Source organism: Phalangium opilio, unplaced genomic scaffold, assembly GCF_054372755.1.
Source record: "Phalangium opilio isolate 3A_F unplaced genomic scaffold, DU_Popi_V2 ptg000039l_2, whole genome shotgun sequence".
In the NCBI taxonomy this organism is placed as follows: domain Eukaryota; kingdom Metazoa; phylum Arthropoda; class Arachnida; order Opiliones; family Phalangiidae; genus Phalangium; species Phalangium opilio.
Genome location: NW_028324163.1, coordinates 2,066,637 through 2,091,316, shown reverse-complemented (window position 1 = coordinate 2,091,316; position 24,680 = coordinate 2,066,637).

The window sequence follows — 24,680 nt, the reverse complement described above, 5'->3', positions numbered from 1 at the left end:
TATTAACGTATCAGTAAGTTTATCACGCTCACGTTGGTAAACTTATTCAAACTTCAAATGATATAATTACCTTCACTATTATGATTTCAATTCGATCGCTTAAAGGGGCTTTACGACCCCTCTCCCACGTTCCGAACAGCCCCTTTAAGTTAAAGTACTCAAACGAAAAAAAACGACTTAAGTTGATCACACTCACTTGAACAAAAAACTAATGAAATAATTACGTTAAGGTACTATTTAAGTTACGCGATTGGTATTCAAGTTAACATACTTTTTAAGTTACGCGATTTCAGATTAGTTTAACAATTACTTAAATCAAAAACGGATTTATGTGAGTGCATAAATCCGTTTTTGCTTAAATCCAATTAGAACTAGAACGGAGCTATTTATGTTAACGTAATCATAAGGTTAAGCGATTGCAGATTAATTCATATCTGCCTAAAATTTAAACTCTTCTGAGTAATACATAAGTCGACTGTTTTAGCAATAAGCTTTATATCAAAAGGTGTTAAACAATTTTATTTCAAAAAATAACCCTTAATAATGATTTTGACCATGCACTTTCTAAGGTTATTTTCAGTTACAATTTTTCTTTTACAAAAATTATCATTTGAAGTTTAGATTTGCCTTTAAAATCTAATTATAATTTATTTAATTAACTTTTATTAATTTAATTTTAACTTTTAAGAGTAATCAATTACTAATCATCACTTATCTTAAGAAAAAAATTCAACATTATTTTTAATATTGAAATACTTATCTCAATCAAAATAAATTAAGAACTGGAAATATAATAATTACAAACCCTAGTTCAAAAATAAATGTCCTTGATTTCTATCACCAGAAGGATAAACAATTACCTAGAAGGCTAGAAATCAATTAAACCATGATAAAATTAATTTATCAATATCATCGCATCCCATTCTTAAATGCGACACAAAAATGATGCAATCTTCAAATTCACTTAATATCTGCACAGAAATACAAGTTACAACTACAAGTTCACTAACTTACCAGAACGAAATCTGACGCCTACCACGTTGTTTTAATTAATATAAAATTTAATTTAATCATATCATCATCTACTCGGATTCGATACACAAAAGACCGAGGCTTAACGTAGCTCGCGGCCATCTTTCTTGTTTACATGCGCTCGTCCAATGAGATAGAATATATATATTAAACCTAGAGTCACAACGTGAGATCACGAGATCGACGTTTCGCGATACACCTTTTGTCGAGCATGAATCTTTATCAAATACGGGTGGCACCACCCTAAGAACATTTTTATTACCGTCTGCTGCTATAATCTGTGTAACAACTAATAAGCTGTCAAGATAGTTTTTAAACGTGTTAAATAAAATACGCGAGTTAAATAATAAAAACTCTAGTCCTTTTTAATCTAATAAATAGATGAAATAAAATCATAACGATGTTTCTGATTGCAAATAAACGAGTAAAAGTTATAATTAGTTCCGCGAGAGGGTGACAGGTGGCGCTGTCATGTTTTGATAAATGTGCTTGATAAACACAATGTGTTTCGCGGTAAGCCGATTTGAATTGTAACTCTATCTATCTCATTGGGCTCGTCTAGGTTTGGAAGGAGGCTCAAAATTCATACCCCTTTTTATGGACAAATAAGGTCTAGCTTTTTTTTTAGTAGAGTGGAAGCTACGAGTCTCTACTCCTTCAATACACATCCGTGCCTTCAGGCTAGGAAATAAGACTGGTATACTGGTTAAAAACCAGTTTATAAATAGCTTGGACCAGTTATTTTTTATTCATAACGTGAGACTCACTGGTCCCAATGACTAGTTTATTAATTCCTACTTTTATTAAAAGTTGATATAGAGACCACTATAATTATTTTAATTTTAACATAAATTTCGACTCCAGTTGTGCATTTTTGTATACACTCCTAGGTTGAGACTGGAGAGAGTCCAGAGAGATTTTTTTTAGAACAGAACAGTGATGCCAGATTGAGGAAAATTTCCCATATCTAGGGAAATTTTGACTCCTAAAAACGGCAAAAAGGGAAATTCCACCAAAAATTTGATAAATCTAGGGAAATTCTATGGTACGAAATATTTTATTGAAAGCCAACCATCTCAACATTAAAAATTAAATAACTTCATCAAATTGACTTATTAATTACGTTGGATTCACACTAGATGGAACCAGAAGAAATATAAATAGGGAAAAGTGACTTTTCCCGGGACCAGTTTAATATTTAAGACACCAGGGGTCACTGCTCACTGGTACGGAGGACTAGTTTCGAAAAATACCTTATTCCCAAGCCTGCTAGCCTTGCGTGTAATCATAGCCCACTCGATCACGCGCATCACGACGCAAGCCGCTCGCGCTATAGTGTAATTTAGGTGTAACCGTTAAAAACTGTTGACTGGGATCCTAGAGTAAGAGACCCAAATAAAGCTTGGGATCCTGGAGTAAGAGACCCAAATAAAACTTGGGATCCTTGAGAAAGGCACCCATATTAGGTTTAGGATCCTAAATAATGAAGCCCACATATTTATTACAAGATGAACGGTAACCCAAATCGAACTACTTGATCTACAATATCCAGATTGAGCCACCTACAACTGTCAAGTTCAACAGTGGGCTTGGGAACCTAGAGTAAGAAACCCATATAAGGCTTGGAATCCAAGACAAATATTTTTTGTGCAACAAAAATTATAATTTAAGCTTCAAATTTTTTTGTTTTTGCTTTTGCGATTCGAGTGGCAAAAGCATTTGTCTGACCCTTGCTTTCTGGGTGTCTTTTCCCCTTTTTATTCGCGTGCGGAATCGCATTGAAATTTATAAATAGTACCTAGAACCATACCTAGGTGGCTTTGCAACCTCCACTGTATTTTAGTTATTTAAGAAACTATTAAGATAAGTGATGATTAGTAATTGATTACTCTTAATTTAAGTTAAAATTAAGAGGTAAACCAATTATTTTTATCGTTTTCAGGCAAATTTAAACTACCAATGATCATTTTTCTTTGTCAAAAATTGTAACTGAAAATAACCTTAAAAAGTGCTTGGTAAAATTTGTTATCATGGGTTATTTGGGTAATTAAACGATAATAGAAATATTTTATAGCGTATACTTATAATTATCTTTTTGTTTATCCAAAATTGTAACTGAAAATAATCTTGGAAAGTGTTTGGTCAAAATTATCATTAAGTTTTTTAAACGGCAATAAAATATAATGCGAATATAAAAACAAATTACTGTACTTCATTGTTTTAAAAACAAGTTATCATTAGTGTTTATGTGAAAAAAAAATCACACTAAATTAATTTCATTCATAATCGAAAGGATATTTAATAAATAAGAAAAGAATAACGCAAAATAAAATTTCCGGGGTCTTAAAAGTTTTAGCCGCTAGAGGGCGAAGCGAAAGCATAATCTGGCCGGGGCCATCTTGTTAGCTTTAACTTTCAAATTTGTCCCTCATAGTTTTTACTCGTCTGAAACCCGCTGACCCTTGCGATGATTAAAAATATTTTGAAGTTTCGACAATATAGGCCTAAAACATCCATGCGTGCTCAAACTAAAACCGTCTCATTTAAGAGAGCAGAGTTCAAACTCCAGTTTGCCCTATCACACCCGCCTACATCGCTGCATAGCGTTCGAGGGACAATGCGTCACGTTATCCGTTAGCGTTAGGAAAGGTGAACAAGAGAAGTCGATTAGCGTGGTTTATTGAAAATACAAAATGAGTTTATAAATAATATAATTTGGTAATCAGATTGTACTTGTTGTATATTATGTATATATTTTGTATGTAAATATTTTTACGAATCAGGCCTTATGCGCTCGCGCAAATATTAATGTTTTGAAGAATTAAATTCAAGTTTTAAAGAGTTATTTTCATTAATTTCTATAGCAAAAATATCTTTAACTGTCCTGCTAGAGGGGATGTGAGTAATCAGGACAATTAAAACAGAAACTTTGAACGAAGGGACCGGTTCCCACGACCATAAAACTATAAAAACTTGTAAGCATCGATATCGGAGAGCATTAGGGTTTTCTATCTAGATTTTACCGCGAGATTTCATTTATAGCTGGACCAAAGCGTGTGCGAAAATGAACATTTCAAATTTTAAGCTAGGGAAAATGAACATTTCAATTTCCTTAAGTCCAGCTAACAGCGCTCTCGGGTGAAGGAATTCGGCAACATAAGTTGCCAAACGAAAAATGAAAATCGGCGCCGCGCACAGGCCTTGATTAATGTAGGCAATATATAAAGTAACTGATTAAGTAAAGTAGAGTGAAAAGGTAGTTTAGATTGAAAGTCATTGAGTTGATTGGATTTAATAAACCGTTTGAATTCGGCTAAACGCTAAAGCAAAATTGTGTGACATGTTACTCATCAGACTGATTCTTCGATGTTACGAACGGGAACATTTTTCAGTTGGTCGGAACACTAAAAAAAATTAGCTCTCCCAAACTAAAGTCAACGGAGTAAGAGAATAGAACGATGACATGGATGCAGCTTGGGCTAGGTATACTTTTCTCTCTGTAGTCATGTGCGAATTCATCTGAGAAGGGTGGTTGTAGCCATGGATCCTAGTGTAGGCCATGAACCTCTTTAGAAAGGGGGTCCGCAGAGATATTGGTTAGAAAATTTGTTCACAACTTAATATTTCCTCGAAGCATGACGGTCATAGTTACGTATTGCCTACTTCTTGTACAAGAAATTTGGGGCCCTTAATTCACGCGGGGCCCTGGGCTATAGCCCATATAGCCCATGCCTTAAGACGGCCCTGCGACCCGGTATACACGATTCAATCAGTTATACATCGGATGAAAATTCAGCGAGACCAGAAGTCCATAACATACGGAATCTATAGTGGTATAATTCAGTGTAAGCGAAAAAACTTACAAAGCTGTGGGAATACAAGATTCCGAAGGGCGAACTTCGGTCCTACATCGCCTCACCTTCAGAAAAGTCATGCCGGTGGCGTGAAAATCATGTAGTTAAGAAAGGGTGAATATGAAACCTGATTTTAAAATAAAAAAAGACACCCAGCTTGTATGTCTGTCTGTTAGTAACGCTTTCATAGCGTATAGCTTACAAAATATGATTAGTTACCTTAAAAAACGTATTTTTATATATTAAGCATTCTCATGTAAGATTAATTTGGTTGTTGTAAGGTTAAAATACAAAATGTTAGCATAATGGGCTAACAAGATTTTGTTTGTTCATTTTTGAGTAACGATCTTAAATTTTAGTTGCAGGAAGTACATTTCCACGTTCAAGAATTAAACGTAAACAACGCATCTGGGGATTGAGTATGTTTATTCTTTCGATTTCAGCTAAAACAATCTCATCGCATAACCAAAATTAGTTCATGCTAAGTTAATTCCAGCACATTAACTATATTCGACAGAAAACTATTATCTTATCTAATAATCTTATCATTTCATGATTAAACATTTAACATTAAAATGAAAAAGTGAGCTCCTTGCATTTTATCATTGTTAGATATATTCTTGGTATAAAATGATATAGGTCCTTGTCACTTCAAGTAGTGAACTTCCATACCGTTGAATCAAATGGTAATAAGATTTTCCCCTGAAAAATAAGCTGCGTATTCCTACGAGGGAAGAGTTACGGTCTGAAGGAGATACACCTTTGATGTTTCTTCGACTAACTGGTTCGTTGTTGGAACAAATCCTCATTGGGGAATTGCTAACATCTGATGCTCTCTCTATCCGATTTCGTGTGTGTGTGGGTGTCTGTCCGTTGTTACACCCACGTGACCGCGTTCGCAGTTTGCGAATCGGAGCAAACGTGTTCGCCATTTCCGAACTGCTTTCACAGTCACGGAAATGGCTCCTCTACTTGAGTTTTCACACCACCATCTTCTGGTCTTTGTTCTTACTGGCTTCTAATCACCACCATCTTTTGGTCTTCGTCCATCCCACACGGACACCAGTCTTTTCTTACCGGCTTCTAATCACCACCATCTTCTGTTCTTTGTCAATCCCACATTGACACCAGTCTGCACTTACACTGGCTTCTAACACCACCATCCACTGGTCTTCCGTCTATTCTACATTGACACCAATCTGTATCATTGGCTTCTACTCCATTATCATCGTTTGGTTTTAGGATATACGCGGCGATCAGCTAGGGTTACAAGAAACGTCTAGCCTCCCTAAGGTGGGATCGCCACCAAAGGTTTTCGCAATTGCGCTTTTTCCTTACTATTATAAAGGAAACGAATCGTATATATACCCCAAAATTTGAGGAAAGCGGGCAAGAGGGGTACCCTTCACTTCAAACGTCATTATTAGCAAAGTTTGAGATGATAATAGGTATAACTTTATTTTAAACGATTTAACTATTATTAATGTTAATAATTGAAGATTAAAATAATTAAAAATAATTATATTTATTTAAATATTAAAGATAAACCTCTCGTGCAAAGAGAGAGATTATCATCGCCTCCTATATCTACCAAGGCCCGTGCATGCGATATATTTCCTTCATTGCCTCCTATATCTATCAAGGCCCGTGCATTTCGATATACTTTTCAAAACAACAACCAAAATGGGAAACTCCTCTCAGAAACATAATAATTTCTTTTCTCAGTATATGAAATGAAAATATGGATAATATTGCGCTCCTTCTTTAATGGTATGAATCCTTGCCTGTCTATTAATATTTTACGTAGGAGTAATACGTTTTTAGCGAAGTCTAGAGAGGATAAACATAAGCGAGATTGTTTCGGGAAAAAAATACTGGTTCCACTAATGGGTTTATACTCCTTGTTACTGTTGTATAGAGTAATCATGATAAAAGCTTAAAAATTACGAGAGGACAGACCTTTTTTATCCTCTTGTTTTATTCTTAATAAGAATATAAAACATTTATTTTGTATCAAAAAATATTTTTGGTGCTGAGATTGCTTTAGAAAAATCCAAACGGTTAGGCATTGGTAAAAAAGACATGTGTAAGCTATTTACAGAGATGATAATTGTTTTACAAGTTTTAAATAAGACTGAAGCTTCCACTATTGTGTTTATGCTCCTTGTTTGTTTCACTGAAAACCATCTAGGTGTAGATAACAGCCAGACCAAAAATTTCAAAAATATATATTTTAAATCTAATCAGATACGCCCACCTAGTTGAAAATAGACCTATTAAATTTGCGGGAGCCATTCTTGAGAATTTTTCTTTGCTTGAAGGTAGTTAATTTATCTACCAGAAAATATTTGTGTTTGGAAAATGGATATTAAGTCAAATTAAGTGGTTGTAAAGAGCCAGCAGGTTTTTGCCGCTTCTTTTTGTGAGTATTTGATTTTTGTATGTAAAATGGAGGAAGATAATGTTGAGAGTAAGGATGAAATGCGAAAAAGCAAAGCGCGGGAAAGGATGAGGGCAAAAAGGTCGACGTTTTCATTGGATACTTAAGTTTATATAATCTTCTCGACACGGAGAGGTAATATTTTGGTTTTCCCAACTTGTTTGAATTACTCAAACCATTCACGGGGTCTCAGGAAACTCTTTACCAAATTTCAACCTTCTGTTTTGGATAAAGAACGCGCGCGAGGAAATTTGTTTTCACGCTATAGGATAGGCAACTCCCCTATCTCCGACAGCAGCTTATTCTGTATATACTCTATTTTCAGCTTCGGTTGTTAGCACGCGCAAAGCTAGGTCTCTATGTTATGTAGCTTTGTGCGTGCTGACAAGAGACGAAGAAAAAAAAAGGATTATAAATATCCGCGAGATTTTTATCTCAAATGCGCGGACCTGTAGGCTTTAGATTGAAATACGTGCTTAGTCGTATGTATTCAATTGGTGGGTCCTTCAAACATTATCAAGGAACGTTGTGCTATTAAAAATAGTGAAAATTATTTCTTGAGATTCCCAAAAGATTTAGAAACGTAATAAATATTTATAATACTAACTCTAACATCCTTCTCTAATAGTCTAAATTAGTATTACTTGAAATTTTAAAAGTCACTGGCTCGAATATGAAGTCGACAATCGACAGTCGAGGCACTTCAACTTTTTTCGAAGCCTACTAGAATTTCCGCCCATACATTTGAGCTAAAACTCGCGGATATTTTAAATCCAGAAAATTATTATTTTCTTCGTCTCTTGTCATCACGCACAATGCTACGTTACATAGAGACCCAGCTTTGCGCGTGCTGACAACCCAAGCTGAATCAGATTATACAGAATAAGCTCTCGTCAGAAAAAGGGGAGCTGCCTATCCTATAGTGTGAAAACAAATTTCCTCACGCGAATTCTTTATCCATGCTCCTATGGTACCCAGTAGGATAAAAACCCTTGGAAGGAAAACAGACTGAGATCCGCCTTTTTACATAAATAGAAATTGATTTTTAAAATTTTTAGCGGTAGAACTTTTGGTAAACATTATGTTTTACAATATTACTACAATATTTACATAGAAATATACGAAAAGGTTTCCTCTAAAATAGCGCTTAATAAAAATTATAATATTTTAAAAATGCTAAAACCATTCATAATTTGATATCGCAGCTTTTTGAAGATCATTTCATCACCTAATAGAGAAATTATGAATGGCAACATATAAATTCTATTATTTGAGTTGTAAAAAATGGCATTCTTTAACTTCCGTTTTAAGACTTTTACCCTACTAAACCACATTAAGGCTTTCGAGTGCTCGAGTGGATGGGCATAAATTGGTGCACATCCATCCTCTAAAAAATTATCTGGCCATCGTGTCCGACGATGAAACGTTTATCATTCGTAAAGACTACACATTCTAACTGCTTGAGTGTCTAATTTGTGTGCTCTGTTCCAGGGTTGTTTGACATAAATCAAAAAATCATTTGATTAAAATCAAGAATATATTTTTATTTTTAAAAAATGTTTTCAGAGATTCCAAGAAGTAGGTTAAGAAACTCGAGAAGAAACTTAACTAGAACAGATCTATAATTAAAAACAATCATAGTGTTGTTATATTTCAGTTTAAGTTTTTCCCAGAACTGAAATAATAACTGGCGATGTCAACTGTTTTTTCATTGATCAAGTTTTAATAAAAAAAAAAGCATTAAATATGATCGTATTGTTCTTTTAAAATTCATTACAAAAGTTGTCCGGTGATCTTATTTAAAACCTAATTACTTCCAATAACCGAAATGGCGACATTGAACTGCACGCAAACCTCTATTGTGTTTTTAGCAAAAGTAAATAAACCGTCAAAAGTATACTACAACCGGAAACAATACTCGAAAACCAACAAATCAAACCCGTGTCCTAAAGTGTTCTCTAAACCATTTATTACTCAAACTTGAAAGACACTACTAATCTAAGACAACAAGCTTAATTTTAAACTCGAAATTTTAACTTAAATCACAAGGACGCCTATTTAAACCTCAGTAACTTGTATGCTTAACATCTATAGTTACAATTTGACTGATAATCTACTCCGAGTCCAAACAGCTTTACCTAGAGGTATGAAATTTTGCAGCGTCGGTACTCAAAGGCAGTAGGCGGGCTCTTATATTTATTTCAATTCCTCATCATCTTGAAAAATGGCGGCGTCTACGTGTTTCAACCGAATCTATAACATTTAAAACACTGGTTGCCAATTTCCGTAAGACTGACTTCATGTCTTTTGAAGCTAGATTTTCCACCTTCGTTAAAAATGGCGGCCTGAAATGTAATAATATATCTCGATGGGCAACGCCGGTTGTTCTTTCTACTCTGTAAATACTAAAGGTTGAAGATGGATTTTTTATTCTAAATATTCAAGTGGGAATTCTCCTAAATATTAAAGATGAATTCTTTTCTAAATATTCATGATATAATTTCAGTAAAACTTCATCTGCGAAAAAATACATAAATAAAATAAGATTTCTATCCGAACAACCTTGGAGAAGCTTCAACCTTTGACAGGGCAAGAAAATGGTATTTAACTCTATACATGGGCGCCCGTTAAATTTCTCATTTCAAGTAAAAAATCATAGGCGTCTTAGATTATTGTGTAAATCTAAGTGTCCCTCTATCCATATAGATTGTGAAACGTAAACTTTAAACTACAAAAGAATAATATCAAATTATTTTAGGGGAAATAGTCAAGGTTAATAATGGAAGCAGACTCAATTTAGTTTTTTGCCAAATTAACGATAGAAAAATTGAGATATTAAATTCTCAATATCACGAACCATGGCGATTACCGACTATATTATAGCAGGAAAAGTATGGGCTATTGAGTCTGATTGTTTTCCGATGATCATTGAAACTGCTCTACTCTAAGCTAAAAAATATATAGAGCAACCTTCATACGCTGAAACACGACACAATTGCAAACGCTGTGCTTTTTATCGTTTGTAGGGCCTCTCTCTCTTTTTTGCTCTATGTTCCAAAAACAGCCATAATTTTCAAAAAACCAAATTCTTAAGTAAAGTTTAAAGGGATAGTTATCACGTTTAAAATGTGCTGGGAATAAGAAAACATGCAGAATAAAGCCGAGAAAGCAGGAAATACGTTAAAATTATCCACGTCGTAAAATATTTTCATGTCATAAGAACTTGCGTATAATTTAACCTGTATATATATATATTATTATAATTCAAACCATTCTCATCCACTTTGAATTGAACAATATGTCTTCTCAACCATCCTCATGAATTTGCCGTCGAAATATTATTCCCACAATATTATTTTCAGAGCATTTCTCAACATCCAATTCTCAGGCGTCCAAAAATTGATTACCGAACGTCAAATAAGTTCTGTTACACCTGTATTTTAGTCATGCCACCTATTTTGCTCCTTAAACCATCTCAAAGTATATTCTTGAAACACTGTCCATCATCCAATACCGCGGCTCGTCCAACTTTTAATACCAATTCAACAGATAACGCAGTCTGCCGTAAAATATCCGTCAAAAGAATTATGCCCAAATATCCACCCACTGTATAAGCAACTAGTAAATTATAAAAAATCTTTAAACATATCCAAATCTCTAAATATTTAGACGTTTACAAACCGCCACCAACAATCCTCCATTTCCGAAGACTGAGTCTAATTCATAAGTTCCCATTTCTCATATGTCAGTGTGGAACTAAAAATTCTTGGCTTAAAACATCTTGTTTTTCTAATCGTAATGTTTTACTACTGAGCTAAGTTGATATAGAACAAATAAATAATCGTTAGGCTTATTTGCTATTGTTTTGAACGTCAAGTTTTTTGTCATAACTTTTGATTTTCTGAACCGATTTACAATTTGAAAAGAGTTTCGGATTCTACGTGACAAGACGCGTGCAACGATAGAATTATTGATCCATTTGAAGCATTATTTCGTAACGTCATTATCGGGGGGCTTTACTATTTCCGCTATGGCTAACGCCCTATTAGCGCCACAGTGTCATTTGTAATTTTAAAATAATCTTGAGAAGGCAACCTATCTAGAAAGTCCTATTTTGTTACTCTAGCTCAAATAGGAACAAAATGGCAGCCAAATGAAAATGTCCAGAAACTTTTGACAGGGACTGTACTTGTATCAATTGGTTTAGAACACGAAATATTCTGACAAATGCTTCTTCGTAAAAGATTGTCCAATTCGCTTTCGAAGACTAAAAATTTCCGTTCATGAACAAGATTTTTAGCTGATATGTCCTTCATTGGTCGGAATGAATCATCACAGAAATCCTCACTCTCCATTTCGCTTGGCTCATAGAAAGAGGGGTCTTGACAATGTGTTGTTGAAGTTTCAGTACTAACATTTGTAAAATTACTTGCTGATGTTATTGGTGACAAATCATTGATGAACGGGCTGCTGCTTGTGATTTTACACCCTGGGCTTGAATTGATAAGAGCACTTTCAATATGTGCGTGTGATTCAGTGGGATTTGATGAAGGAACTGCGTAAGAATGTTCTATTAAAAGTTTTCTAGACGAGTTATATATTTCCAGGGCTATACTTTCTTGAATTTCACTCTCACTATATGCATCTGAGCCTTGATCAACTAGCAATTTGATATTAAATTCTTCAATATCAACTTGGGAAGATTTAACTTGAACTGAAGGAGTTTTCTCTGTCATAAATTCATTGTTACAAGTTTGAGTAGCGACACTGGCTGTAAAAGGCTCTTCAACGATTTCTTCTTCAAAGTTTTTGGTTTGATTGTCTATATTAATTGGCTCACATATGGTAGACGTAGAACTTGAAATGAATGGCTCAGAAGGAAAGACAGGTTCGTTTACAAAGTCAACGTTGTCGGAGGTTAGGAAATCAAAAATTGTTGGATAAGAACCGTGAATAAGATCATACTTTGTTACATTTTTTAAGTATTTAGCTCTAAGATCAATTTTGAAGCATTTTTCATCAAAGTGTGCCTGGCAAACCATATATGGCCGGTTCTTCAAAATCACGTCTCTTTCCCATATCATAACAGGATCCGTGAGCAAAGGCTTAGTTATTTTTTCATAAAGTTTCCGAATATCATCCCGAGCGTACTTTACCCATAGCATTACAAGATCGGGATATTTAATCATATTTGGAACACCAAATAACCTCATTGATTCGCCAACTTCATTCTGGCATCCTTTAAATATACAATTTCGCATTTTTAATTTGTATCGTTACGATTCTACGAACAGGCTTTGCCAAAAAAGAAGAAACATATGAAGTATATGTATATATTTTTGACGTAGCTTCCGTAAGCAGCCGACTGCTGTGAAAGTAGTGGTGGTTGGTGGACTAGGAGCGGCCAGGGAGCCAATGACAATACGAGGGCCGGCATGCGTCACAAAATTCAAAATTTACTAAAAACTGCGAAAAAAATGGCACCTTCTATAAACTACCAATTTTCGAGATATAAATATTTATCATATATTAACTAATAAGAAAATCTTGATCAACTGAAGGAATTTTGAGGTATTAAAGCATACTCTTTCTTTTGAAAATAGTTTTAAAGTAAGGTGGCCTTTTCCTTCAACATTAGTAAGACTTATTATGAGGGTCACAAGATTAGGCTCAGATTAATACATAGGTGAATTGAGTTACTAACCGCCTACCAATGGTTAATTGAGTTACCAACCGACTTTTTATCATGAAATAAGTTACCACCCGGCTATCTATGATGAATTAATTTACCACCCGTCTACCAATTGTGAATTAATTTACCACCCGTCTACCAATTGTGAATTAATTTACCACTCCCCTACCAAATTATTTAAACTTTTTCATAAAATAATGAGAGGCACTCGGTGCTCACGAAAATCTTACTGGAACATCGAATTAATGACGTTTGACAAGCATATAATTATTTTTATAACAGATTAATAAAACTTAAGGCTGAAGGAACAGAAATTATATAAAAAAGACTTGGTTTCAAGCCTTGAAAACAAAACGATAAGAGTTTTTCCAGTTGACTGAAGCGTGGATATTATTTTTTGATATTGAATTTTAAAAACAATCCGTATTTTACTACTCTTCAGAATTTAATTCAATCACCTGATTTTACTGATAATGGATTAGTTTCCAATAAATTAATTGAAATAAAAAATTACTTATCTCAGATTTTTCAACAATTCCATTTTCCTGAAATATATTATCGTGCATTTATTATTTTGAGGATGTCGTGTAAATTTAATCAAATTCACACTTTATTTTTAAATTTCCGAGAATTTTCCTTCCAAAAGGTTTTAAACACATCAAGTTTTCATAATGTTGTCAACTAAACAGCAACTCAACCAACACTTATAAAGTCAGATATACACAGTTCAGTAATTGTGACTGTGCTTGAAGAAGAAACGAACCCCTTTTATCAAATATAAGAAAAGTGATAACAGCCCCCTTTTGTATTCGAAAAGACCGCATATAATACATTATTAATGAAAGTATTATTTGAAAATTGTAGTACGTTCTCCCTTGAAAAGGAAAAATTTCACGATAAAATGTTTCAGGAAAATGGAATTGTTGAAAAATCTGAGACAATTAATTTTTTTATTTCAATTAATTTATTGGAAACTAATCCATTAGCAGTAAAATCAGGTGATTGAATTAAATTCTAAAGAGTTGTAAAATACGGATTGTTTTTAAAATTCAATTGCAAAAAATAATATCCACGCTTCAGTCAACTGGGAAAACTCTTATCGTTTTGTTTTTATATAATACAGGATATGGGCCATTCGAACGATTTTTAAGAGTGTAAACATGCCTATGAAACTCCCTACTACCTGCTTTTTCAAATCCAGGTCTAATATCGCAGTACAATTTGATGTCTTGGTACGTTTTGGTAGTGGGAGAATTTCTCCATCGCATTCCGTCATTATATAGATCTCTTTCCTTCATTATGTTGTAACGTTACGCCCCGGTAAAAAGAAAGTGGCCGGTCGCGAAAAGGGGTTCGTTACAAGACTCGGAAAATAGGCCTATCTCATTCCGTACGGAAGATATTGAGAGTCAAGAAAACACATACCTTCTATGCATCTTGAAGTGTTTCTTTTATTCAAAAAACAAGAATGTTCAACAAAAACTTTGAGATATTTTTCCAGAAGGATGACACGACCGTGATAACACAATTTTTTAAATTCAAAATAAACGGACCCAAGCCTGGTCCTATACTTTAGCCGGTGACTACCGATCACTATGTTAAAAGAAGAGCGACTAACTTATATTTCGTTTGCGAAGTTTCTTTACGCCTCGGTATGAACAAAAGGGGGACGGGTTAGGAGGGACCGCCGGGGACGGTGGCTGAACATAAGAAAACCTGCAAAGCCAACCGTCGTCTGCAATGAGTTCTGGTGAACCGTTGCAATGTCATCGGTACAAAGTAAAAAAATATCGTCCCCTTTAATTTCATTTTTTGGACAAAATCTCAAAACGTTATTTTTTATAACCCCATTCTTTACATCCATTTAAATATTTCGCGCTTCTTCTGGTTTGAGGCTTCTTGAAATACCACTTTTATATGCAAGGGTTTTTGAAGTTCCCAAAAAATCACGCGTGAAATTTCCAATTTCGCCCTCAGATTCTGCTGGACAATTTGGATTTTCATCTCCGTCAAGGAATTGGGCCACAATGTGCCTTTCTTCTAATAAATTACTGTCATGCAATTCATTTCCAGAGGGGCTCCATTCTCTTCTAATGGACGTGGTTTTAGTGCAATCGTTCTCAATAGGTAATTCCTGAACCCCTCGAACTGAATTCTTTGCAGTTAAGCTTGTTTCAGAACAGTCATCACCATCAGCAAATCATTCAGATTGATCATTACGTTTATGCAAAGAAATGATGTCACAATCGACATTATCATTGTTCAACGACTCTAAAAGTTCGTTTACTGACGCTGAAAAATCCATAAGGAATTCTTTCTGATCAAAATTTTCAAAAATCATTTTTAACGTAGCTCTTATTTTCGCCGATAAACAGTACTAAATTTGTACTCGGCAGGATTTTTGTACATCAATTTAATGTTTTTATTCAAATCCGTGAAAACTGGCTCTTCAATGAAAGGCTCAGTTTAGAGGTACTTTGGCCAAGAAAAACGTACAAAATTTGTACTTGGCTCAATTTTTCTAAGAATCTTTCTGATTCGATTAGAAAATTAACCGAAAATACTGTTGAAAACAGCTAACGGATTTATCGCTTGTAATTAAAGCGTTTTGGACCTTCTATTAAGAATCGTGTTTGGCTGAATAACGCTAAAAAGGCTTTTCAAAAGATGTAAGACAACCTATACGAAAGCAACGTGCGGAGGTCCCAGACGCCAAACAGATTCTGACCCGAAAAATTTTGCCGCTCTTCGGCGAGTGGTAGTCTGGTAGAGCAGAGAAAATTAATAAAGGGAGTGGACGCTTCGCGCCATCTGGGTTTTCATCCGATAGAACACTTTCACTTTTTATGTCTGTAAACCCCTTTCAAGTATTCCCCCCTAATAAACACAAGTGACTCAATGGTGAGAACAGAAATTAAAGTCTATTTAATTAATTACTTTAATGACCATTAGAGTCGGGATTACTTTAGTGTTTGGAAACGTTTTATAATTATTCTAAAAAATTAATAATTCGTTTTAATCCTGATTAGTTATTTAAATTTTATTAAATTGTTAGAATAGGCCAAAAAAATACAGATTTTACGAATCGCCCACCGGAGGGATCTCAATTTATTATTGGTTGATAAAATATCTCACACTCAGCGGGTGTCTAAGGGTGATTTTAATAATTGTAATTTATGAGAAAAACTTGGTTTTATACCCTTCGACAACCTAAAAACAACTTAAGTCAAAATTTTAGAAATCTTAAACTTCTATTGCTTTAATATTTATTATAGGAAAGTCTCAAAAACTATACTAATTTTAATCAAAACCAATCATTACGTTTATCCTAACAATTGTGCTACGACAAACGCTCTACAGACGCCGACAATATAACGAAAAAACAAAATAATAATAATAAAAAAACAATTCTGTATTAAGTTCAGCTTTGGCCACTTTTAATTTTTTTAATTCCAATAATTTATTACAAACCACTAATCATGATTAAAAAGCCAAGTTGAACCTCTTGAATGCCTTTCTAAAACATTCGCCCTCTTTGGCTAATTTAGATCAAATTAATTTTTAAACGATGTTTAAAAGTATTTTAAACCATTGGCAAAATTAAAAAATGGCTATTTTGAACTTTAATAGCTATAAATTTAATTAATAATGCCTTCATCGCACCTAGATCTCCTTAAATAACACGGCATAGGAATTTGTTGTTTAAATACGAAGAAAAAACTAATGCCGTTTCCCATGGACTAATTTTGTTGGGTAGAGAGTGAAAGTTTCCTTATTAGTTAATTAAAACACAGCAACGTCTCCTTAAATAGTGCTCCTTGGAAAACGGCATCAGCTTCCTTTCAGGTCCGCTTGAGGGCACCCTAGAGCGTGGTAACGTTTTTTATCGTTTACTACAAATTTCGAGGGATTCGGGCTCTGCCGCCACAAACGGGTTAGCTTTTGACATGACAAGAACAACAATATGAACGCGTTTAAAATAGACAATTTAGTAGCTGTATTACTTAACCCAGAAGGTTTGATTACGGAGCGGGCTTTGTACAAAGCGGAAGAAATCGGGTTCCGAAGCATAAATTTATTTAAAAACGAGGTACGTTAAGGCTAAACTTTATTCAAGCTTAATTTGTTAAAATTAATGTGCGGAAATTAATAAAAATATATATATATTTTCCATGTTTTTCTATATTTTACCCTTAAAGGTTTTGTTTGGTTGGTTATATATTTAGATACACAGAAAAAACGATGTTTAGATTCTAAACGTTTTCCTTAACGGGAAAATGCAACGCCTTTTTAAACACGAGCCCAGCCTATACGCGTTTAGTTCTGAAATTTTTATTTTTCAAACGCGTATAGTTTGAAAATGTTTACGTTTCAAACGCGCATAGATTGAAAAATATCTGTTTCAAACGAGTTTAGATTGAAAAAGTATCTGTTTCAAACGCGTTTAGATTGAAAAAGTATCTGTTTCAAACGCGTTTAGAATGAAAAAGTATCTGTTTCAAACGCGTTTAGATTGAAAAAGTATCTGTTTCAAACGCGTTTAGATTGAAAAAGTATCTGTTTCAAACGCGTTTAGATTGAAATAGTATCTGTTTCAAACGCGTTTAGATTGAAAAAGTATCTGTTTCAAACGCGTTTAGATTGAAAACTTTTGTTTGAAACGCGTTTAGATCGAAAACGATTATGTTTGAAACGCGTTTAGATCGAAAACGATTATGTTTGAAACGCGTTTAGATCGAAAACGATTATATTTCAAACGCGTTTAGATCGAAAACGTTTTATGTTTGAAACGCGTTTAGATCGAAAACGTTTTATGTTTGAAACGCGTTTAGATCGAAAACGTTTTATGTTTGAAACGCGTTTAGATCGAAAACGTTTTATGTTTGAAACGCGTTTAGATCGAAAACGTTTTATGTTTGAAACGCGTTTAGATCGAAAACGTTTTATGTTTGAAACTCGTTTAGATCGAAAACGTTTATGTTTGAAACGCGTTTAGATCGAAAACGTTTATGTTTGAAACGCGTTTAGATCGAAAACGTTTATGTTTAAAACGCGTTTAGATGGAAAACGTTTATGTTTAAAACGTGTTTAGATGGAAAACGTTTATGTTTGAAACTCGTTTAGATAGAAAACGTTTATGTTTGAAACGCGTTTAGATAGAAAACGTTTATGTTTGAAACGCGTTTAGATCGAAAACGTTCATGTTTCAAACGTGTTTAGAAGGATAACGTTTATGTTTGAAACGCGTTTAGATCGAAAACGTTCATGTTTCAAACGTGTTTAGAAGGATAACGTTTATGTTTCAAACGCGTTCAGATTGAAAACGTTTACGTCTGACCCGAGGTAGTTTTCCTGCGTTTATATACATATGTTGCGTAGCTTAAGTAATATATAAACAACTATTTCAAATAATAATATAAAACATATTCCTGGAATATCAAAATAAAAACGGACCTTTATAGCTACAAAACTACCAAAGGCATCGTAATTACGAAAAATATATCTATATATTACTTTTAAATTATGAAAAAAGAAAATATTAAGGTTTTGTAGGATTTCTTTACACGAGGCGAACTGCTAACGCGTTGCACTAGTTTAACAAGTTGGAAAAACTAAAATATTACCTCTCCGAGTCAAGAGGAGGACTGCTACTACAAACTTATTAACCTAGATATAGAATTATTTCTCTTTTTTGAAGTAAAAATTTACGAATTATTAAAGCGGTATTCCAAGCATACAGTAAAGCAGACGGCATTTACATCCAATAAAGATATGTTTTGGACACATTTAAATCAGTAAATGGGAAATGAAGTGTATAGATTTTGGAGAGATATAACCTTTATGTGTTTGAAAAGGCCCAGCTGTCTACGCTTCAACTGTTAACCCTATATTCTTATAGCTACATTCACAACTGGTTAGCAGAATAATCACTACTGTCTCGTTTCACCTCAACGATTTTCTTAGTTTGCCAACATGAGTGTTAACGTTAAATATCACCAAATATGACTTGTGGTTAGATGCACTGAAAGTCAATACGCACCATAAGAATGAAAACTTCTAAGCTATAACCCGATAACGATTAGCCCTTTCACTGATCTAATTGCCACCATGATGCATTCTTCTATTATTAAATCTAAACCTGATTATTTAAACATGTAATTATTAACTTTTGGCTCACTCTGAACCGTTAATGTCCCTTCATTACAGACACGAAAATAACAAGTTGGGAAAACCAAAATATTACCTCTCCGAGTAGGGGAAAGACTAGTATACGACTCAATATCGAAATACTAGAGCAACATTTTCTCGCTTTGTTTTGTCTAACGAGGCTTAAGTCATTGAATAGTTTTCTCTACATTGTCAAAATATATAATCATCCGCTAATCCTAGGTTTCAAATCATTATTTACAAATAATATAAGTTCTATGTTAAATTTTATTCTCTGATGCATACCACTAGCCCGATAACGATTAGCCCTTTCACTGATCTAATTGCTACCATGATGCTTTCTTCTATTATAAAATCTAAATCTGATTATTTAAACGTGTATTTAACTTTCGGCTCACTCTGAACCGTTAATGTCCCTTCATTACAGACACGATAATCAAAACCCAAAGTTTACTCCACCTCAGGTCTCAATTATTTACTCTTTGGTTCACTAAGCCTATTGCGGATCAAACTTGATTTACCCGATAGAATCCAGGCCTTGGCTTTCTTCTTGAAATAACTAAACCAAGGATTATTCTATATACAGATTAGTATAGCTTAAGTAATATATAAACAGCCATTTCAAATAATAATATTAAAAAACATCCTTGGAATATCAAAATGAAACAGAGCTTTAAAGCTACAAAAGTACTAAATGCATCGTAATTACGAAAAAGATTTCCAAATATTCACTTTATATTATGGAAAAAGTGAATATTAAGGTTCTGTAGGATTTCTTAACACATCAAAACAACGCGAACTGCTAACTCGGCGCACTAGTGTGACAACTGACGGACACACACAGACAAAAAAAAAGTATATCGCAATGCACGGGCCTTGATAGATAGAGGAGGCAATGTAGGAAACATGACGCAATGCACGGGCTTTGAAAGATATAGGAGACAATGATTTAATCGACTTCGGTACTTGAGAGGTTTATCTTTAATATAATTATTTTTCATTATTTTAATCTTCAATAATTAACATTAATAATAGTTAAATCGTTAAATATAAAGTTATTCCTATTATCTTTTGAAACTTTTCTAATAATGACGTTTAAAGTGAAGGGTACCCCTCTTGCCCGCTTTCTTCAAATTTTGGGCTATATATACGATTCGTTTCCATTATAATAATAGATAAAAACGCATTCGCGTGAACCTTTGGTGGAAGCCCTGCCATTGGGAGGCTAGACGTTTCTCGTAACCCTAGCCGCTCGCCGCGTATATCTTGAAACCAAACGATGACGGTGGAAAAGAAGCCAGAATGTACTGACCGGCGTCCATGTGGAATGGACAAAAGACCTGAAGATGGTGGTGCATAGAAGCTGGTGTCAATGTGGAATTGACGAAGAACAGAAGATGGTGGTGCATAGAAGCTGGTGTCAATGTGAAATTGACGAAGAACAGAAGATGGTGGTGCTAGGAAGCCAGCAAGTACAGACTAGTGTCCATGTGGGATGGACAAAGAACAGAAGATGGTGGTGCATAGAAGCTGGAGTCAAGGTGAAATTGACGAAGAACAGAAGTTGGTGGTGCTTGGAAGCAAGCACGTACAGACTAGTGTCCATGTGGGATGGACAAAGACTAGCAGATTGTGGTCCTTAGAAGCCAGTTAGTAAAGACTGGTGTTGGTAGATCAATGACCAAATTTCCGTGAACCGCGAACGCGTTCCGGAAATCAGGTATTTGTTTGCTCCGATTTGTAAACTCCGAACGCGGTCACGTGGGGTCTGACAGACAGACACACACACAGACAGACACGGCCGGTGTAATACCTCTCCGTGACATACGTCACTCGGAGAGGTAAAAACCCACAATTTAGTTCACCTCAGGTCTCAATTATTTACTCTTTGCTTCACTAAGCCTATTGCGGATAAAACATGATTTACCCGTTTGAGTGCAGGCCTAAGCTTCCTTCTTGAAATCTTAATAGCAAGGATTATTCTATATACAGATGTAGAATAGCTAAAGTAATATATAAACTGCAATTTCAAATAATAATATTAAAAAATTTCCTTGGAATATCAAAATGAAACAGAGCTTTAAAGCTAGAAAAGTACTAAATGCATCGTAGTTACGAAAAATATTTCCACATATTTACTTTATATTATGGAAAAAGTGAATTTTAAGGTTCTGTAGGATTTCTTTACACATCAAATCAAAGCGAACTGCTAACGCAGCGCGCTAGTGTAACAACAGACGGACATACACAGACCAAACTCTTTTTAACTCTTTCCGTATTAATTTTGAATTGAGAAACAACATTATCTGAAATATTAAAATAAATGTAATTAATATTTTATATTTTCTTCGTTAGTTGTTCGCCTTATTGAGCGTTACATCGTTTTAAAAAGAACAATTAAACATTCCTGAAAGACTTGACTAATATTGACGTTTGAAATGAAGCATACCCCTGATGAACGTTGAACTGACCGGTCTCAGGTGCCTAGAAAGGCTTAAAAAAGTGTAAACATATTCCATGCACTCATTTGCAAGTTTAGAATCATCTTGATTTTTAATAGAAAACCCCATTTTGATGTTTTTACGTTGGTACGCCAAGATAACATATAATATATTTTGATCGGTTATAATTACTAAACCTCTGATCTAAACTTACAGTTCACAACAAAAATGGCACTGAAACATTTGTGAAGGCAATTTTAGCGTGAATCAAACCGCTTAATGAGCAACACATTTCTAAAATTAGAACTCATAACTCAAATTTAAACCCAGTTATATTATAAACCTAACTAATTAAAAAAATAAAATTTTATTTACTTAAATATGGGCGAAGTTCTAATATGGCTTTTTTGTGAGTAAATTCTGACTTTTGACGCGTCAAGCACCAGCGAATGAATGTACCCCATTCCCAAATTTCTGAACCTTGGCCTCTCGGCATGAGGAGGGGTTAAAACCGATTCACCAAATAAAATATTAATTATTCTTCCTCAGATGCTACATGACGTCAATATGTTTATATCCTTTACACCTAGAGTAGGTTTTGAACACGTTTAAACCCTGGCGTTTCGGTTTATGCCCAGTTTACGATAAGTTTAGATTTTAAACCTGTTTTTAAAGGCTTTCAATGCGCTGTTGTGTTTAGTTTTTATATGTTTAGCTATTACACCCATTGGTACTAGTTGGTGTTTAGTTTTCGCACGTCAAATCTAGGGGTTTATATTTTCAACATGCTTAAATCAAATGGATGTGCCCAAAACCTATTCGTTGTTTTTTCTGTGTAGTTTATGGTATTTGGTCACGGCTACAAAGAAGGAACTGGTCGGGTTTTTATGGTCGTGAAAATATTTATTAAAATAGTTTCCGCGACTTAAATGTAATTAATAATCATATAATAAACCTCCAAGAAATGATATTTATTAGAAAAACTGTTAATAACGAATATCTTATTATGAAAGAAGCCCAAGTAGAGATTTAAATTACCGTAATTTTAAAAATGCTAATTTGCGGGGTTAATTACCGAATAAAATTTTGGAATAACAAAAATTACCGTACTTTATGGTATTTTATACTTTCACAGGCTAATTACCGCGTTAATTAACGTAATTTACCGGTAAATTACCGTTTTAAAATTACGGTAAGATATAAATCGGAAATTTACGCGGTTTTAGGTAATTTACGCGGTTTTTTGGTCAATTATCCTTAATTTACGGACCTTAAATTAATAATAATAATAATAAGTTCATCTAGCTAATTGGACCAAGTCATCTTGCGACTTATTGCCACTTAACTAACGCCTTTACAATGCATAGAGGGGTGGTGGCTAGCCCCTATGCCACAGCTAACCGACAGCGCCCTATACTAACTATTACCGTCAACCTCTGCAAGTTTTGATGGAAAGGAGAAACCGGGTTAGACCGCGGAGGAAAACTCCTTTAACAAGCGGGGAGAGAACTTGCAAACTCTACGCAGAAGGATTTCTTCCCGGATTTTTCACCCGGTGCCACAGTCCGGGATAGAACCCGGGATCCTCTTGCTGCGAGGCGAAAGCGCTAACCGCTACGCCACCCCACTTCTCTCACCGACTCACATCTCTAAGCCCAACCCACTTATAATTCTATTTTCTTAACGTATGCGTTCGAAAGGTTCGACAACAAGGCTGAAGAAGAGAAAGAACTTCAAAAATTAGTAATTCAATTAATAAGTTTGAGAAGGAAAAATGCCATAGAAAAAATTAGGCCACGGTTTTTGGAAAAAAAAATTATTGCACTACAGTCCATGGAAAATTGGACCGATCAAGAATACCTTTTTGGAGCCCAGTTCTAAGAAACACTAAATTACCTGGAAGAGACGACGAAGCAATTCGTAAGTACTAGTTGTCTGACAAAAGTAATTTCGTGGGCCTTGTGCCCCGTAAAGCTCATTGGAGAAGATTTAAGAAATTGATTGGGTATGGGATGTTATATAATTTAAGGACGCTTTTTATTCATAATTTACCGTGCATAAGGTGTTTTCAATGAAATTAGTAAAGGCGTCTAATTACGGGGTGTAAGAAATAACTACGGTCATCGTGTAATACCTAACGTGAAAGGGACACACGTCAAGAGATAATGTTAACATATTTTTGTCCACAGGGAGCCCACATGATGACCGAGGTGGATGAACCACCCGGCCAACAGGAAGGGGGAAGAGGAGGAGGATGGGGCTCAAAAAAGGGGCCGATATTTTAGAAAATGAGCTATTTAAAAATGACGTTTTATATTAAGAAAAGAAAATATCAACATTTTTATTGAGAAAAAAAAATTTGGTATTTAGAAAAAAAATTTGTATTTAGAAAAAAAATTAACTTTCGGCTTGAGAAAAAACAATTTTTGTATTTAGAAAAAAAATTTTTGTATTTAGAAAAAAAATTTTTGTATTTAGAAAAAAAAAATTTGTATTTAGAAAAAAAATTTTTGTATTTAGAAAAAAAATTTTTGTATTTAGAAAAAAAAATTTTGTATTTAGAAAAAAAAATTTTGTATTTAGAAAAAAAAATTTTGTATTTAGAAAAAAAATTTTTGTATTTAGAAAAAAATTTTGGATTGAGAAAAAAAAATTCGATTGAGAAAAAAAAATTTTGATTGAGAAGAAAAAACAAAATTTTTGCATTGAGAAAAAAAAATAATTTTTGGATTAAAAGAAAAAAATATTAATTTTTGGATTATCATAAAAAATATTAATTTTTGGATCAAAAGAAAAAATATTAATTTTTGGATTAAAAGAAAAATAATATATAATAGTTTTTGATTAAAATAAAAAAATTAACCCTTAAAGAGAAAATTTTGTTTCTTGATTTTAAAATGGTTCGGCATAACTGGGTCTGGGAACGTCGAAACTTCTTATTATAGAAAAATTTATGTATAGTTAAGGTCGCGTACAGTATACTGAACGTCGCATCGTTATTCGTTAATACTGGGTTTTAAACTTCATCTAGGTAGGTCATTAAAATATACTGT